At 41.9% G+C, this 19,505-nt stretch overlaps 1 protein-coding gene across 4 annotated transcripts in view; it reads right to left on the bottom strand.

Annotated features, from left to right (window-relative positions):
- The window catches only part of DENND2B (DENN domain containing 2B), a 178,087-nt gene that overhangs the window by 144,318 nt on the left and 14,264 nt on the right, over window positions 1–19,505 (bottom strand). For 2 of the 4 annotated variants that reach the window (XM_063608370.1, XM_034932101.3), the window contains exon 3: window positions 1,459–1,499. The exons of the other annotated variants lie outside the window; for them this stretch is intronic. The gene's annotated coding sequence lies outside the window, so the exon portion shown is untranslated. The remainder of the gene's footprint in view (window positions 1–1,458; window positions 1,500–19,505) is intronic. 4 annotated transcript variants of the gene reach the window in all.

A 19,505-nucleotide genomic window follows, 5' to 3' on the forward strand; every position in this document is an offset into this window, starting at 1 on the left:
TGATGGAGAAATCAAAGCCAGGTGAAGATCTGGGCTGAGTTTCAAATATTCCTGAGTTTATGAAGGAGGTGGAAGGCGGGAAGAAGAATTCTGGAACTGAACCCGCAGAAGGCCAGGCCTCCCACATCCCAAGGGTGACAGCAAACAGGTGTGGACCCGCAGCAAGCCGAGGCATGGACAGGCAGTTATCTCCTTAAGTGATCCTCGTCAGAGAATTTCCATCAGTTTTTCTTACCACGTTTTATACTTTTTCAAAGTGACTACATATATTACTTTTATCTGTTTGGAGTCATCTGAGTTCCCTTCCAGTTCCACTAAGGATGCTCACACTAATGGTTCTCTGCCTCTTGCCTGTCTAGTCTTTCCTGGATCTCCCAGGCTTACTCTTCAGATTCCTATCTCATACCCACAGAGTCCTGTCTTCTTCACCATGAAATAAGTTCCCCTCTAACAAAAGGAAATTCAGACATATAAATGTGCCTTGCGCAAGATCCCACCACAAACTAGTAACACTGCAGGGATTAGAATCCAATTCTCTGAACTCACGTCCACCGCTCCTTCCAACTGACCACAACATCTCCGTTATAGGAGAAACATCTGCCCTACAGCACCACGACCAAGAATCAAAACAGTTTACTGCATGTCTTTTTAAGCAAAACAACACAGCCAGAATGTTTGGCAGGGACTAACTAAATATTTCCTCTGTGACCTAGGCCAGAGAGGAAAACTGTGGGAGTTGGGTAGGCACAGCACAGAGGGAAATCGAAGAGACCACTGCAAAGGCCAGCAGATGGGTGACAAAAGAGGAAAAATGCAATCCTAAACTGAGGACAAGCTGGGAACAAAGGAATCCGAGTTTTAAAAGTGGTTGAGATCTAAAGATAGGATTGTAGGTCTAAATGGGAATGTTATCTAAGAGGGAAAGCATTTACGGAAAACTTAGGAGGACTATCTTCATGACCTTGGGGCGGGAAAGGAATTCTTAAAGGACACAAAAAGTGCTCACCAACACAAAGCTTGATCAAAAGGATATGGAGCTAAAATCTCAGCGCAACATAGAAGCAATGACCATTCTTAGGCCTACAACACAGATGTATGCTGAAGCAACATAACACAGGAATCCAAGCCTACTCCCAGCACCAAGGTCTGGACTGAAACCTGGCCTAGAAAAAAAGCCCAAAGGCAAAACATTAACATTCCAGTGAAGAAAAAAGGAGGAAGAGAGAAAGAGAATAGATACTAATTTGGCCTAACAGAAGCTAGAATAAAGCTTGCAACATGATAAGGTAGACAGGAATCTATGAGAATGAGATGGAAGCCCTGGGAAACCAGGAGCATCATCAGTGGAACCAGAAGGAAATTCAAGGGACCCGAACAAGGATCTTTGCCGGGGGAACTGAAGAAGTCACTGTACGGAACTAGATCCACTGATTTAAAAAACAAAATGTAAAAACCTACCTGAATTATCCAAGAAAGAAACTCTCCAAAGGGTGTGAAATCTGTGAAAAGAGTGGAAAGGTTGTTACCACCAAGTAAAATTCACTTACACTTTCCAGTAACGTTTAAGAAAGGGCTTCAAATAGGATCCCTTAATTGTATTAGAGGCTCTGATATTGAGACTGTTCAACTGAACAAGAAAAGGTGGGCGGGGGGTTCCACAGAAGAGCAAAGAGGTCTGAGGCCAGCTTTCTACCCATGCTCAGGGCAACAGGCTTTCCCTCACTTCTGAGGTGACCACACCAGCAAACTGGGCCACCAGTGGTCCCCCTCCCCAGTGACCCCTCCTGTCCTCTCACAAGCATTACATACAGAGTGGGGAAGAGGGAAGGAAAAAACCTGGAGCTCTTAACCTCAAAGGGTTTCCATTCTACTCAAAGTGCCAGGACACACATTCCTAAGGTCCAGAACCCTTGCATCAACACCTCAGCTCAAGAAGCGCCCGGGAGCAGACCAGACTCTGGGTTGGGAACACTGTTCGTTTTGTTAGGAAGGAGTGCTGATAACTACAGCAGAGACAGGAGAATGAGAAAAGGACTAAGAGAACCCAGGGGAAGGGAATTTCAGGAGACAGATGAATTGCTTCCTGATTATGAACTGATGCACTTACTGGACAGTCTATGAGACAAAGAGTTAAGCTAAGGGGAGTTTTGGGTTTTTTTTTCAAGGCAGCTCTTCCCCAGGTGGAAAAATTGAGAGCACAGACAAAAGGAAGGAGTGACCTCCCTGGAAGCAGGGAAATCCCCCGCCCAATGCCTCATTTGTAATCAAGGGCAGCGAGAATGAGACTAATGTAAACAGGCCAGGGAAGCTAGCATGCCCTTCTCCAGAGAGGCCAACACACACACTTCCCCCAGCACAGTCCCTGGAAAGGCAGAAGTAGGTATTCTCTTGGACAAGAGAGAGGGGACTTGGGGAGTTCCCAAGGTGCTTTCAGGCTTTTCTGTTCCCAGGCACTCAGCATTCACCAAAATTCCAGGGCACCAAGACCACAAAAAAGGTGAAGCTAAGATTCTGCTGCTTGGAGGAAAATGCAGTTTGCAAAAAGACCCCACAAGAAAGGCTCAGAAGAAAATAACAGGGCTGAACGGCAGGACCACTCCCACATCTGAGCACCTAGGCCTGAGTCGGGCAAGCTTCCCACACCCCTCCCAGCACCAACGCAATGAACAGCTGCCCTGGAGAAAACAATGGGGCCTTTGTCTGTGCCTTCTCCTGTAGATCTCTTTTTGGAGAACCAAACAGGATAATTCCTTTACAAGAGGGGCTCTCCTAAATATCAGTCCAGGCCAAGATGAAAGTTTTTACCATCCACAGCATCCCTCTCAAATAAGACTCCTACCCGTTCCATATTGGGCAGGAAGGGTGCTGTGCAGCATCCAGCCCCACCCCCATAGGAAGCACTGGCAGACAGGTCCTTGCAGCCCCTTCCTGCAGCCCTCACCAGTCACACACAGGAGCTGCTACTCCTGCTTTCTTCCTGGCCTGGCCACGGAACTGAAAGCCTAAGAACTGTTCTCACTCCCCTTCTTGCCATCCACCAGAATATTCCATACTGAGTGAAATTACAATGCTTGTTGATACTGTTTTCATCAACATCTGTCAAAATGGACTCCCAACAGTAACTGTGATTTAAAAAAAAAAAAGGCATGAAACAAGCTGGACAGTCAAACTTCTCTTAATGTTGCACTACTAAATAAAAATTCCCAAACTGACAAATATCAAGAAACTTACGCTGTCATTTTCCATGATTCAAACATCTTAAATCTAACCTAACTATATAATAGACAAGTGGAAGGTTCTTTCTTTGCTGTCTTATTAGCCCATTTTCTTGACTTGTTTTTAATTTATTTATTATTTTGATTTGCAAATGTCTCTTCTTATATGTTGTGAAGATGATAATAGATTTGAGGTTTTTGTTTTTAGTCCCTTTGCCTAAAAAAAAAATTTAAAATTTTTCCTATGTTGGTCCAAATTAAGAAACAAACAAACAAACAAAACGTGTGTTTTTGTGAAGCCAGGTGCCTCACACCTGTAATCCCAGCACTTTGGGAGACCAAGCTTGGAGGATCGCTTGAGCTTGGGAGTTCGAGACCAGCCTGAGCAGCATAGTGGGACCTCATCTCTACAAAAAAAATCTAAATATTTAAAAAACTATCCAGGCATGGTGGCACACACCTGTATTCCCAGCTACTCAGGAGGCTGAGGCAGGAGGATTGCTTGAGCCTGGGCGGTCGAGGCTGCAGTGAGTTATAACTGTACCACTGCACTCCAGCCTAGGTGACAGAGTAAGGCCATGTCTCAAAATAAAAGAAAAACGTGTTTTGTAAAATCCCATATGCCACATTTCTCCCATTTTCCTTCATTGGGTAACTGGTAGCAGATGAATTCAGGACCCACTTCTTCCGAACCACCACCATGGACTACATGCCATGGCACAAAATTCCCTTTCCATGAAACGGAAACAGTCTGAGCAACTCCTGGTGTCTCTCTCCTCGATTCCTCTATTCTAACCACCATTCTTCCTCTCCCCAAACACCTCCAGATCAAGGGTACTTGGGTTTTCAGGCCAGTTAGCTGGATACCATGAGTTCCCCAGTTCAATCTGGAGTATCCCCCATTCTCCACGATTTCAGCACAAGGCGGCATCACAAAGTAGTAGAAAGAAATCTGGAATCAAATGAACCAAAGTTCAAATCCTGGATCTTCAGTGATTTACATAATTTCTCTGAGTCATGATTTCCTCCTCTCTGAGACAATCCGTTCACGAAAGTATCAAGTTGTGAACGGCACATAGTAGGTCTCCGGTGCTGACTCATTACTTCCTTGACAGGTTTCTCTCCTGTCCTCCCAAAAGATAGGCTTTTTAGAGACTTTTTTAAAAACAGGGAGCTGGAAATACTGATATCAATAAGACATTGTTCCACAAGGAATCAAAGTCGTGCAGTGTCCCTTACCTTGCTGTGCTGGTCACATTCCGATGACTGCCCTCAATTCCTTTCCAGCCTCTCTTAGGAAAGGCCCAGAACATCTATTTAATGGTATAAACCTCCATTTCTCCCTCTCAAGAGTCTGGAGTTATGAATTATTAGGTGGCTCAGGGTTCTCTAAGGGTAAGGCTTTCAGTGTCATCCTGGAAAATATTAAAATGTGGAAAAACCGCTCATCCCACCACCTCGTGTTTCTGTGTGGTATCGACTCAACCCTTTATGGTTTCTTTTTGGAGTGCATTCAATCTGCCCTGCGCAAACACCACATCAGGTCTCTATCACTGTGCTAAACAAATGTTCCAAATGGGAAAAAAATTGTCATAAATATTTTTTGGGACTGCTCACAGTCTTATTTCACTGCACTTATTTCAAGTCCTTCACTTATTTAAAGTCTCATTTCACTTATTTCATGATGGAGACATCATGAAAGCCAAAGAATTCCCTGTAATTCCCTGTACCAGAAAAGTGTCACACGTGCTACCTTTCCTGAGACCAAAGAGTTTATACAGTTAAATTCTTTACAGTAAGGGTGATTTCGTAAATGCATACATTCAGTTTGATTTAATGTTTAGGACTCTGTAAAGGCTTCTCATGTAAGCAAATTCAAAAATCAGGACAAAAATCCTGTACTGGCCTAAGGATCTCAAATTTTGGCTCCAAAATTAGAGTAGCTCTTCTTTTCTCTCTCTCTCTTTTTTTTTTTTTTTTGAAATGCAGTCTCACTCTGTCACCCAGGCTGGAGTGCAGTGGCGCGATCTCGGCTCACTGCAACCTCCACCTCCTGGGTTCAAGCAATTCTCCTGCCTCAGCCTCCTGAGTGGCTGGGATTACAGGCAAGTGCCACCACGCCTGGCTAATTTTTGTATTTTTTGTAGAGACGGGGTTTCACCATGTTGGTCTCGAACTCCTGACCTCAGGTGATTCGCCCACCTCGGCCTCCCAAAGTGCAGGGATTACAGGCGTGAGTCACCGTGCCCGGCCGGAGTCACTCATCTTAATAACAAGCTAAGGGCCCTAATCGAGCATGTGGCCAATGTGGAACCTTAGGCTGCAGCACTAAGTCCAATCAGCCCATTGCTACTAAGTACAAAACCTGCAAGAGGAACAGACTCTCAGTGGGCCTCAATTTCTTCCTCTAGCAGAATGTAAATAAGAATCTCTGCATTTGTAAAAATGTCCAGAAGATTACTAAGATGGAAAACAGTCACTGGGAAGGAAGCACCCCTTCAGGGGTCATTCTTGGCCTCACTTGCTCATGCCTAGCCCTTGGCAACAGCTACCTCCACAGATCTCCAGCCCCACCACCGCCTCTCCTTTCCAAGCCCTCCTCTCATATGGAATACACAAATCCTGTCACAAATAATACGCTGTCTGGCTGCCGTAAATCACCATCCTGCTCATGCCACACCTGTGCTTTCCCCCAAGGTTGATCCTGATATTCTCTACCTCCAGACCCTTTGCACACACCACTCCCTCTTCCCAGAATGGCTTCCCTCCTCTGTTTGCTAAGCCAACTCCAACAGTCCCTCAAGATGCCGCTCCCACGGCACCTCCTTTGGTTGCTTTCTCTGGCCATGGGCTTCCCTTGCATCTTCTCCTCAACATTCTTTGCTTTCCTCTGGTCAAACATCTGTATCATACTCCATTGTAAATGTCTGTTTATCTTATGTGCCCTAAAAGAATGTTATATTACCCTCCTTACATTTAATACTTAAATTTTTGCATCACAACCAGTAGTAAAGACGTACTTTCTGCCATATTCTAAATATTGGCATTTTATAAATATGTACAGGCCTGGCACAGTGGTGCATGCCTGTAATCCCAGCACTTGAGGAGGCTGAGGTGGGAGAATGGCTTGAGCTCAGGAGTTCAAGACCAGCCTAGGCAACATAGTGAAACCTCAGCTCCACAAAAAATCGAAAAGTTAGCCAAGTGTGGTGGTGCATGCCTACAGTCCCAGCTACTTGGGAGGCTAGGTGGGAGGATGGCTTGAGCCCGGGAGATCGAGGCTGCAGTGAGCCATGATTGCACCACTGTATTCCAGCCTGGGTGACAGCACAGAACTCTGTCTCAACAAAAATGTCTTATTAAAAATAAATAAATATTTACATTTTTAAATTAAATACAACATTACTCTCTTAAATGAATCTAAATGATCCAATGGACTCTAAATGCCATAGTGGATCATCTATTTAAAGAACATACATTTTATACTATGCCTTTTTGTTAACTCTTACTTCCTTTTATTTCATTTTCAGAATTGTATCCTAATATTTATGCTTCAAAATCTTTTACTGATCAACCTATACTTCTCTGCAATATATATATTAATATTATACATATATACATATAAATGCATAAATTTTTAAATTCTGCTATGATTATAACCTCAATTTTTTATTCTATTTATTTTATTTTTTTTTAGAGATAGGGTCTTGCTGTATCACCCAAGCTGGAGTGCAGTGGCATAATCATAGCTCACTGCAGCCTCAAACTCCTGAGCTCAAGCAATCCTCCTGCCTCAGCCTCCCAAGCAGCTAGAACTACAGATGCCCACCACATTGCTCAGCTAATTCTTTCTATTTTTTATTTTTGTAGGAACAGAGTCTTGCTTTGTTGCCCAGGCTGGTTTCGAATTACTGGCCTCAAGTGATCCTCCTGCCTTGGCTTTCCAAAGTGTTGAGATTACAGGTGTGAGCCACCACATCCAGGCTATAACTTGTAAATGTTAAAAAAAAAAATTCTTCTTCTGGATTGGGTTTTCATTATCTTTATTGTTTGAATATGCAAATGATCAAAACATAATTGGTTTAGAAATTGGTACTATTATTAAACATAAAAAGTAAAATTTTATTCAAAATGCATTAATTTTTCATTTTTATAGTGGTAAGCACCAAGAAATCTTGTTCACATAAATAACTAAACAGAAGTGAGAGTCTACAGCCATACTACCCTGAATGTGCCATCTCGTCTGATCTCAAAAGCTAAGCAGGGTCAGGCCTCGTTAGTACTTGAATGGGAGAAGTAAAATAAATTTTGCTATAGCAATATCAGTATCTTTAGAATCACAAGTCAAAATCATGTCATGACCTATAATCAAAAATTATTTTTAATTATCTACCAACTGACAATGCCTTCAATTTTGTTGAAAGCAAGAATTGGAAACCATCTGACTTAGAAAAGGATTTGCTACTCACAGTCATTCACTTTCCTAATAATAGTCCTAATTGTTCCTTTGCTTGTTAATCTGGAGGCTTTCACACATCAGGCACACAAACAGCAAGACTCCAGATTAATAATGACTATGTCTTCCTTTTGTAAAGTGAGAGAAGAGTGATTGAGAAAGGAAACACCTTGAGTGCAACTGAATTCTCAGACAGATCAGCCTTTGGAAAGGGGACATAGAAAGTCAAGGATCTAAAAAATATCCCCTGTCTGAAGACTACTAGCTTATCTGCCTCTCCCACCAAAACAGTGGCATTATCAAAATTAACATTAAATTATGTTTATTCGTGGATAATTACTGTTATATTTTAACAGAAAGAGACTGAAGACAGCCTAAATGTGCTCAATAAAGGTCTGATTAAATAAATTACAGAGTGTCTAGAAACCAAAAATACACGATTTCTCTTCAGGACTGAATCAAGTCCCTTCAGAATCAGGGCCCACACTTTATTCCCACAGCCTCAGCTCCTACAAGCCCTTCGAAGGTCCTCATGTGCATCATTCCCCACTGCAAGTAATGGTTTCTAGATGGGAAACCATGGTCCACAGAGCAACACAGACAGGGACGTGCCAGAGGACATAAGGACGGTAAGACCTAAAGTGTACTGCTGAGGCTTGTTATGAACACTCATGGAATTGCAACCTGGAAGCCTATGTCTGGGGAAAGGGAGAGGGGACAGTGTCTATGCTAAGAGAACAAGTAGCAAGGAGCCAGAAGAAGGCTGAGTGTGGTATGAAGGAATAAATACTCAAGAAGCTGGTAAGGCTGGTGACATTGGAAGGAAGATCCCCCCACCGGTTGCTGGCCCTAGAGGTCAGGGCGCTATCTATCCTTGGAAGAAGACAAGTGGAGGACAGTATCATCCGAACCAAAGCAGCGCCCAGGCTGAAGGGCCCACTGGGCAGACACTCCAAGAGAAGGCTCATGGTCATCACAATGGGGAGGAGGGGAGAAGAGGAGTGAGCCAAGACGCGGCTGCTTGCGGACGGGGCAGAACCTACAGATGGGAACAAATGAACCTGGTTTCATAAAACAGCTTCCCTCCTCTGTGCCCCAGAGTAGTCCTCCCAGTTCAAGTCCCCTTTCTCGTTCTCTTCACCAAGTCAAATCCTGCCAACCTGCCAAGGGCCAAGATGATGCCCCTTGTTCTCCATGCAGCCTCCTCAAACACTTCTGCTTATAGTCAGTTCTTCTACCTCTAAACCCTCATCATTCTCTGTTTATACCAGAGGCGGCCTGCAATATTTCTAAACCGCTCCATGATCCATTTGTATTTTGATATTAATCCTTAGCTCTTTGCTGTAGGTGTTTGATGCCTCTCTGAAGATAAGGCTTGTGACTTAGACATGTTCCTGTCCCACAGGGTGACCCCTCAATGCTTTACTGTGCGGGACACCTACTTGCTTACAGTTCCAATGGACACACTGTCTCCTGCCACTCATCCAAATGTCTATCTCTTTCACAAAATTAAAGGTTCATTATATACATGTGGATTCTGAATTCTTGGGTCTTTCATAGTCTTTGGCTTAGGGCTTCACACTTGCTAACCACTCAGTGCAACTTCTCCAGAGTCAGTCATTCAGCTGCTGCTCTACCTGAGGCTGTAGCACCAATGAGCCAGCTCTCCAGAGACACGCCCACATGGTACAAACCACGTGCTAGTGGAGAGCATTCTCCCATCATGGGAGGCTCTCCCTTCAAGCTAATCTTAACAAGAATGAAATGGGAATTTGGAATTTCGTTTCCCTTATACAAAGTCACTTCCTAAAATGGGGGGATTATAATTAGGTGATCATTAATTACACTCGCCATTACAAAATTCAAAATACCTCAATTCCTTTACCTTTTATAACGAACATAAAGTGGGATCTCAATAGTATATTTAAAAGAATTTCTCACAAATCTCAGTAAATACAATACAAATAAAATAGTTTGAAACTATGAAAGAAAGATCAGTAAACAGAGAAGAATGAATATATAGGAAAAGGGTATAAGCAGTCAAAGAAAACAAAGCTTAACGATAGAAAAGAAAAGAAAAGCTAATCCTTGTAATGGAATGCCTTCCTCACAGCAAGCTCTCAATATTTGTCATCAAATTTACAGAATGGCTGATATTGATTCTCAAGGCAATGAAACAGCCTATGCAAGTGCTGGCTGCAAAACAAACAGAAACGTAAGGTCCATACTAAATGAATTGATGAATGCAATAAAAACAGAAGTGATGCTACAGAAAAAACTAATCAGAAAAAGATATAAAATACAAAAATATATTTTTCAATAAAAGATTCAAAGCACGCACAAGATGACAAGCACAAGAAGGAATGCAGCTCAGAGAACTATCCCGCAAATGATCAAAGTCTTTGAACAAATGGCCTCAAATCTATAAAGTTTAATAGAAAAAAATGCTATCTAAAAACAATAGAAGGATTTGCTCTGAATACAAAAGATGTACAAAATCATCAACCAGAGACTACCACTATGACATTCTCATATTTTTAAGCATAAGAAAAAGAAAAAACTCAGCAGGCTGAGAAGACCCAAATCCAAATTTCTTCCAATTTTGCAAAGGATACAATTAAAGTCCAGAGATGCATATAAAACTCTCAGAGAAAGTATTTTTACCTCCAGTGTAACAAGGTGAGTAGACTCTTTGAGCAAGTGAAAAAGAAATATCTCTTAGAGCTTTGATCATACCTGAAGAAATTTACCCATCACACACTTCACTTTAAATTATGTCCAAGAACAACTTTACATGAGACTTAAACGTTTTAAGTTTTACAAATAAGACCAAAGAACCCAAATCAACAATTTCCCATTAAAAATAATAATAAAATGTTAAATAGCGAAACAGCAATTGTCAAAAAGACATTATTAATAAAATAGGACTGCAGGCACGTGCCACCATGCCCAGCATTTAAATACCAGACAACATTGAGACAACTGAGGACATTTAAATATGGCCTGAATAACAGATGATATTAAGGAATTATTGTTAGTTTGGTTAAATGTGAGAGAGTGGTTATAGATTTTTAAAGTTCTTATCAAATATGCTTCCCAAAATATTATTGGGTAAATAACATAATGTCCAGGAATGGAGGAGAAAGATAAAATTGGCAAAATGTTAATAATATTTGAAGCAGATAAAGAATATATGGAGTTCATTATACAGATGGGAACAATGGCTATCATTATTCATAATAGCCAACATACTGAATCAGTTCTCCTGACTTTTGTGCATATTTTGAAATAAGAAGTTTTTTAAATTAATATTTATTGGGTATCTGCTGAGTACCAGGTATTGCTTAGGTATTTGACACAAAAATAAAATGGCCTCAAGAAAAAAAAAACAGTAAAGCAGATTCTTAACCCAGGGTTTATCCAGGGAAATATCCATGATTTCTATGGGTGACTAAATCACAGGTACTGCCATTACTGCTGTTTTATTGCCTATATTCATAATAAAAAAGAAATACTAAATTTCAATCGGGGTGGATGAAAATGATGTAATTTTTTTTTCCTATCCAAGTTGCAGACCCTTCAAATTCTACCCATGGACCCCCAAGGGTTGCACCATTCTGCAAATATTCACCGAACACTTAAAATAAGACAGTCACTGCTAGGCACTAGGGATACAAAGGTGAAGAGAATACTACAGGCAGGGCATGTTGGCTCACACCTGTAATCCCAGCACTTTGGGAGGCCAAGGTGGGTGGATAACCTGAGGTCAGGAGTTCAACACCAGCCTGACCAACGTGGTGAAATCCTGTCTCTACTAAAAACGTAAAAATTTGCCAGGTGTGGTGGCAGATGGCTGTAATCCCAGCTACTCAGGAGGCTGAGGCATGAGAATCACTTGAACCTGGGAGGTGGAGGTTGCCGTGAGCCGAGATCACACCATTGCATTCCAGCCTAGGCGACAGAGCTAGACTGTCTCAAAAAAAAAAAAAAAAAAAAAAAAAAAAAAAAAAAAAAACCGACAGAAAGACTGAAGAGACTGATAAGGCCAGGCATGGTGGCTCATATCTGTAATCCCAGCACTTTGGGAGGCCAAGGTGGGCAGATCACTTGAGGTCAGGAGTTCAAAACCAGTCTGGCCACATGGTAAAACCCCATCACTACTAAAGATACAAAAATCAGCCAGGTGTGGTGGCAGGCACCTGTAATCCCAGCTACTCAGGCGGCTGAGGCAGGAGAATTGCTTGAATCCAAGAGGCAGAGGTTGCAGTGAGCTGAGATCGCCCCACTGTACTCCAGCCTGGGTGACAGAGGGAGACTCCATCTCAAAAAAAAAAAAGAAAAGAAAAGAAAAGACCAATAAGGCTGGGTGCTGTGGTTCATGCCTGTAATTCCAACACTTTGGGAGGCCAAGGCAGGTGGATCACTTGAGCCCAGGAGTTCAAGACCAGCCTGCGCAACAAGGTGAAACCCAGTCTCTAGAAAAAATACAAAAATTAGCCAGGTGTGGTGGCACGTGCCCATAGTCCCAGCTACTCAGGAGGCTGAGGTGGGAGGATCACTTGAGCCCAGGAGGTCAAGGCTGCAGTGAGCTGTGATCGTGCCACCTCACTCTGGCTTGGAGGACAGAGGGATACCCAGTCACACACACACACTCAAAAACTGATAAATTTCACATTAAATTACTAAAAATTTTTGTATGTGGAAAACAAAGTTAAAAGACAAACTGTGAAAAACATATGTAGTATATATGAGTTGTTCTTAATATTTTAAAAGTTGGTAAAATGCATTAAATAAAATAAAAAACTGCTTGATCTGATAAGGGGTTAATACCCAAAATATGTAAGGAATCAACTCAACAGTAAGAAAACAACTTATTTAAAAATGGGCAAAGGACCTGAACAGACGTTTTTCAGAAGAAGATATACAAATGGCCAACAGGTATATGAAAAAATGTTCAACATCACTAATCATCAGGGAAATGCAAATTAAAACTACACCGAGATAACACTCACACCTATTAGAATGGCTACCACCAAAACGACAAAAGATAACAAGTGTTGGAGGGAATGTGGAGGTTGACAGGAATATAAAGTGGTACAGCCATTCTGGAAAACAGCATGGAGATTTCTCAACAAATTAAAAATAGAACTATCATATGATCCAGCAATCTCACTACTGAGCATATATCCAAAGGATATGAAATCAGTATGTCAAAGAGCTATCTGCACTTCCATGTTCATTGCAGCATTATTCATAATGGCCAAGATATGGAGTCAACCTGAGTGTCTATCAACAGATGAATAAAAAAAGAAAATGTGGTTTATATACACACAATGGAATACTATTCAGCTATAAAAAAAGAAGGAAATCTTGTCACTTCCTACAACATGGATGAACCTGAGGACACTATGTTAAATGAAATAAGCCAGGCACAGAAAGAGAAACACCACATGATCTCACTTATATGCCAAATCTAGAAAAGTTGAACTCATAGAAACAGAGGGTAAAATAACCATTTTACCAGAGGCTAGGGGATGAAGGGATTGGGGTGATGTTGGTCAAAGAACACAAAATTTCAGAGAGATAGGAGGAATAAATAAGTTCAAGAGATCTACTGCACATCATGGCAACTATAGTTAATAACAATACATCACATACTTGAAAATTACTAATAGTGTAGATTTTAACTGTTCTCACCCTCAAAAAAACATAGGTATGTAAGGTAATGTATGTTAATGAGCATGACTTAGTCATTCTAAATATATATATATAAATCAAAACAGCACATTGTACATCATAAATATATACAATTATTTGTCAATTTAAAAATAAAATAACAAAAACATGTAAATCATAAAAGAAATAGAGATTAAACGGCCATTAAATATATGAGAAAATATTCAAGCTCCATAGCAATCCAAGAAATGGAAATCAAAACAGAAATGCAATACCATTTTTATCTTATCAGATTTGCAAATATCGATTATCTTCATTCTTTTTAGTTTGGCAAGAATGGCTGGAAACAGGAACTCTCGCTCACGCTAGTAGAAGTGTACAGTGTACACAGGTTAAAGACTTTCTGGAGGGCAATTTGGCTAAGCACATCAAAAGTCCTTAAAAATGTTCATCCCTTTTACTTCTAGGAATCCCCAAAATAATCAAGGAACTGCACTAAAATATGGGTATAAGGATATTCACCATAGCATTTCTGTAATAGTTTAAATACATGGGGGGGACAAACTAAACAATAACAGGAGATTAAAGTAGATCAAATATTTAGTATTTTGTGAATATTTTTTTATTTGTTTTAAAGTATTCATATATATTTTGGTATATATATAAACACTAATTATCTCTGTGTAGTAGGATTGTGGGTGATCTTTTTCCTATTTTCCAATTTTTCTAGAAAGACCATGAATTACTTGTATGAAATTCAACTAACTAATTAGGGGGGAAATGCCCCATCATCCCTGGGCTCCTGAAAGCCCAAAGCCACCAGTAGAGGAGAAAAACGTTATAGGTATAAAAGCAACTCCCTATAACAGTTGCTGCTTCTGGAGAGCAGAGAAGGCCTTGATTCTGCCTGGAGCTGAGTTTTGAAGGATGAATTTGCCAAAGAATAAAGTGAGGAGGGCAAGAGACTATCAAGTGCAAAAAATGAAAGCGCCTACTATGTTGACAAGCTACATGCAATTTCGGCGTGGCAGAAGGGCAGGGTGCAAGTGGAGGACTGAAGTAAAAGCCAGATCACAAAGACTTCTGAATGTCACGTTAAAGGGTGGAATTATCCTGTCAAAGAAGAATCAATAAAGAGCTTTCGTGGTTCATTAATATGAGGATCAAAAAAAGGTAAAACAGGCCAGGTTCAGTGGCCTATAATCCCAACACTTTGGGAGGCCAAGGCACAGGAAGATGGCTTGAGACCAAGAGATTGAGACCAGCCTGGGAAACATAGCAAGACTTTGTCTTTACAAACATAGTAAATAAACAAGTAAATAAGAGAAAAGAAAAAACAAATGATAACAGAAGAGTAATTGGGATAGGAATGTGGATACTGTCTGGGAAGAGGCATCAGGTGACCTTCTGAGATGCCAGAAATGTTCCACATCTTGATCGGAGTGGTGGTTATAACAATGTATGCAAATGTTGAAATCCATTAAGCTATACATTTAAAATTTGCGTACTTTACTGTGTTACTCCTCAATAAGAAAGCAAAGAGCTTTTAGCAAAGAAGTATCATAATTAAACTATTCTAGAAAGCTCATTTGTTCAGCAGCCTAGAAGACTGAACACCCTGAGGCAGCACTCTGAGAAATGAAAGCTGCATTCTGGCAAAAGAGGGTCAAGACTTTGGCTGGATTGGAGGCAGCAAGACAGTAAGGAGAAGGACGATTCATGACACATTTGGGAGGTGGGACTGATAAGCTTTTATGAGTGTGACTGCTAATGAAACTTCGTGATTAAAATTCATGTGAAAATCTAACCCCAAGGTGATGGTATTAAGAGGTGGGGCCTTTGGGAGGTGATTAGATCACCAGGGCTCTGTCCTCATAAGCAAGATTGCTGTCTTTATGAAAGAAGCTTCGGCCAGGCGCGGTGGCTCACGCCTGTAATCCCAGCACTTAGGGAGGATGAGGCGGGTGGATCACCTGAGGTCAGAAGTTCGAGACCGGCCTGGCCAACATGGTAAACCCCGTCCCTACTAAAAATACAAAAATTAGCCGGGCGTGGTGGCACGCACCTGTAATCCCAGCTACTTGGGAGGCTGAGGCAGGAGAATCTCTTGAACTCGGGAGGTGGAGGTTGCAGTGAGCTGAGATCGCACCATTGCACTACAGCCTGGGCGACAAGAGCACAAAACTCCATCTCAAAAAACAGAAAAGAAAAGAAAGACGCTTGAGGGAGCCTGTTAGCCTCCGCTGACAAGTGAGGACATAGCCAGAAGGTCCTACCTATGAAGAGCAGGCCCTCTCCAAACACCAAATCTTGGGCTTTCCAGCTTCCAGAACTGTGAGCAATACATTTTTGTTGTTCACAAATTACCTGGCCTAAAGTATTTTGTTATAGCATCCTGAATGGACTAAGACTATGGGGAAATCTGAATATGGTCTGAGTATTAGTTAAAATAAAAAGTTACTGAATTAGAAAAGTGAACGTAATTGAAAAATAAGATAGAATAAAAAACAGTATATATAGTATAATCTTACTTTGGTAGAAAAAGAATATAAATATGTACATCCGTATGCGTAGAGAAAGACCTAGAAAGGAGAGGACTAAGATTTTTCTCTGGGTGTTGGGAAAGTGAGGTTTTTATTTTTTTAGAATGTACTGCAAAGCAAACACTATATTTTTAATTTTTTTTTAGAGATAAGGTCTCACTCTGTCGCTCAGGCTCAACTGCAATGGCACAATCACAGCTCACTGCACCCTTGAACTCTTGGGCTCAAGCAATCCTCCCCCTTCAGCCTCCCAAAGTGCTGGGATTACAGGTGAATGCCACCATGCCCAGTTAATTTTTTTTTTTTTTTTGTAGAGACAGGATCTCACTTTGTTGCCTAGGCTGGTATTGAAGTCCTGGCCTCAAGCAATCCTCCTGCCTTGGCCTCCCAAAGTGCTGGGATTACAGGTGAATGCCACCATGCCCAGTTAATTTTTTATTTATTTATTTATTTATTTTTGTAGAGACAGGATCTCACTTTGTTGCCTAGGCTGGTATTGAAGTCCTGGCCTCAAGCAATCCTCCTGCCTTGGCCTCCCAAAGTGCTGGGATTACAGGTGTGAACCACCATGCCTGGCCATATATTACATTTTTAAAAGAACCTATTTATTTATGTATGTATTTATTTATTTGAGACAGGGTCTCGCTCTGTTACCCAGGCTAGAGTACAACAGCACAATCTCAGCTCACTGCAACCTCCACCTCCCGGGTTCAAGCAATTCTCCTGCCTCAGCCTCCCAAGTAGCTGAGATTACAGGCGTGCACCACCATGACCAGCTAATTTTTGTATTTTCACTAGAGACAGGGTTTCACCATGTTGGCCAGGCTGATCTCAAACTCCTGACCTCAAGTGATCCACCTGCGTCGGCCTCCCAAAGTGTTGAGATTATAGACGTGAGCCACAGTGCCTGGCCTAAAAGAGCCAATTTAAAGTTGAAAGTTGGAAATAATTTCTATTCTGTAGTTTTCTATTAAAGGAGCTCACAGACACAAAAAAAGTAGCAGCCACTGGGTATGATGGCTCATGCCTGTAATTCCAACACTTTGAGAGGCCAAGGTGGGAGGATCACTTGAGCCTAGGAGTTCAAGACCAGCCTGGGTAACATGACGGGACTCTATCTCTATAAATTATTTTTCTTTTTCCAGACAAGAGTCTCACTCTGCCACCCAGGCTGGAGTGCAAAGGCATGATCTCGACTCACTGCAACCTCTGCCACCCAGGTTCAACTGATTCTCATGCCTTAGCCTCCTGGGTAGCTGGGATTACAGGCCTGTGCCACCACGCCCAGCTAATTTTTGTATTTTTAGTAGAGATGGGTTTTGCCAGGTTGGCCAGACTAGTCTCAAACTCCTGGCCTCAAGTGATCCGCCTGCCTCGGCTTCTCTACAAAAAAAATTTTTTGAAAAAATTAGCCAGGCATAGTGGCCCACATAGTGGTCCTAGCTATTCAAGAGGCTGAGGTGGAAAGATCACTTGAGCCCAGAAGGTCGAGGCTACAGTGAGCTGTGTTCACACCACTGCACTCCAGCCTGGGCAACAGAGGGAGACTCTGTCTCAAAAGAAGAAAAAGAAAGAAAAGAAAAAAGAAAAGAAAAGGGAAGGGAGGGGGAGGGAAGAGAAGAGAGAAAAGAAAAGAAGAGAACAGCAAACCTCAAACGTGTAGTGTACAAGCTGGCTCCAGATGCCAAGCAAGGAGGAGAAGACTATCTCGCTTGGGCTGGCAATCTAAAGGCTCAATAAAGCACTCCTCTTGGGCGCCCATCTTATGTTCCTCTCTTTTATTCTGAGCAGCAGCCTCTCCAGATGACGGGAAAATTTAGCCTGATGGATCATGATGGATCATGCTAAATTTTCCCATCATCTAGAGAGGCTGCTCATCTGCATCATTCATTCTAAGAAAACAAGACACCATGCCCCTGCCAGCATCCCCACAGTGAGCCAACGGAGCAGGCAGATGCAAAGAGCCCGAGAAATACCAAGTGCTGTGCACCCTGTATCCACACAGTAGGCAAAAGCAACTTTCATAGAAAGAAGGAAACAGCACGCCGAGAAGGCTCTTCTTTGGGATTACATGGCAACAGAGATTCTCCTGGAAGGGTTTCTAACTTTAGGGCATCATCAGGGAAGTGCTGTCCTGATGGAGCTGCCCAAACTTAATACAAAGGAGCTAATTTTCATTTGTCTCAAATTTAAAGACAGGGATTAGGGAGAAGGTGTAAAGGGCAAAGGGAAGGGCCCAATCCAAACAGAATGAGGAAAGGGGATACATTGCTGCTGACTATACTCTCCTCTGGGAGGAATCCCAGCAAACTAGACAGCTGCCAGATCTACCTGGTAAATTCCAGTCAACCAGCTAGAGAACTGGAGAACCCTCTCCAATTCTTGTTCATCTTCAAAACTGTCTGAGCACCCAACATATGTTGCCTGTTACACATAAACATTCAACAACTGAACACAAACATAAGTGAACAGGCTGAACCAACTGAAGGTTTATGGACCAAGCTGTATAACCTTTGGGGCTAAAAGAGCTTAACATGAAATAGAATCAAATGTTAATGTTCCATTAATAACATTTGATGCAATATGATCAAAAGACTGAAGCTCTAGTACCCAGCACAGTATCTGGTGTTTAAGAAGTGCTCCTCAATAAATATCCATTGAATGTTAAATGATCCAGAATTTTTTTCTTGCATCCAAAACTTTCAGATCCAGTAGAAGATATTATTTAAAAGTCTGTGTTCTCACTTTTATGCTGACTTTCAAAGTTTTTTGTTAGAGATGGAAAAAGATTTCTGGGTATGGAAAAATTTTTAAAGTATCATACACTGCCAATTCACCGGCCTGGTACAGGCTGTATCAATCTGTTCTCATCAGCTCTGGTTGAAAACATATGTGGACTACCTGAATGGGCCTAGGCTTGAGCACAACTTATCCGTCTAAAGCATTTGTGGGCCCAGGAGACAGGTTTTACTTCCACTGGTCACACGTGTCCAAAAAAAAATGTGCAAGGTTGGTTGGAAGTCCCTGGATGCCTGACTCCCCAACCACTATATTGGGCAGTTCCCCTGACGGAAAGGCAGGCCCAGGCCCTCTCTGGGCAGCTGCTCCCATTCATTTCCGTCTGTTCCTTCAGTCTCTCCTCACTCTATCACTATTTTCTTTTTTTTTCTTTCTTTCTTCAGACAGGTCTTGACTGTCACCCAGGCTAGAGTGCAGTGGTGCAATAATGGCTCCCTGCAGCCTTGAACTCCTGGCCTCAAGCAATCCTCCCACCTCAGCCTCCCGAGTAGCTAGGACTACAGATGTGTGCCACCATGCCCAGCTAATTTTTTACTTTTTGCAGAGACAGGGTCTCACCATGTAACCCAGGCTGGTCTAGAACTCCTGTGCTCAAGCAATTCTCCTGCCTCAGTCTGCCAAAGCACTGGGATTACAGGTATGAGCCACTGCACTTAGCCCCATCACTATTTTCACACCAGTATAATGTTATCTTCTGTCCCTCCTGTCCTAACCTGGCCCAGGTTTCTTAGAAGAATTATCATCTGGATACTAAAATGTCATTTATAGCCGCATACAGAATTAAGGCAAAATACCAGGTCTCCTCCTTCTTATCCC

The sequence above is a fragment of the Pan paniscus genome, chromosome 9 (assembly GCF_029289425.2).
Source record: "Pan paniscus chromosome 9, NHGRI_mPanPan1-v2.0_pri, whole genome shotgun sequence".
Lineage (NCBI taxonomy): Eukaryota > Metazoa > Chordata > Mammalia > Primates > Hominidae > Pan > Pan paniscus.